Here is a 553-nt window from a genome sequence, read left to right as displayed (position 1 = left end):
TAAGTTAACACGGATACCTGTGGATAACGTTGGGGCACTAGTTCCGTTGACTGAGGCTAACCAGAATGCACTTTAAAAGCACTTACCTCCAAGAATTTAGGCGCCACTTAGGCGAATTCTCAAACGAGAAAGCCCCTGGATGAGAACCAGTGACTCAAGGCCGCTTTATGCTCCTCAGCGCGGCATATGTCAATCGTGCAACAAGGTTTGAAAAAATCAACAGTTGAGCCAGAATTCGTTGATTCGCAAACACGTCCGCTGTCTTTGGCGCAACACAAAGGCAGCTTTAGTATTACCCAGGGGAAGCGCAAATACATATTCGTTGGGCCCTAAATATTGACAAAAATAAACAGTTAAAATCACTGCTTGCCCAATTATCGACTCGATTGCCAGCAACTTCAAATAAAAAATTATAAAACTCAGGTAACATCTGATAGAACCTTGAGCTGAAGTTTAACATGGCTGTCGAAATTTTGTACAATGTTAGCATTTGTATACTTACTTCCCCCAAGAATATTACGCTGTCAGATATCTCGCAAAACAAACGTGGTAG

This window comes from Opisthorchis viverrini, assembly GCF_000715545.1.
Source record: "Opisthorchis viverrini unplaced genomic scaffold opera_v5_13, whole genome shotgun sequence".
NCBI lineage: Eukaryota > Metazoa > Platyhelminthes > Trematoda > Opisthorchiida > Opisthorchiidae > Opisthorchis > Opisthorchis viverrini.
Note: the sequence above shows the minus strand (reverse complement) of the source record.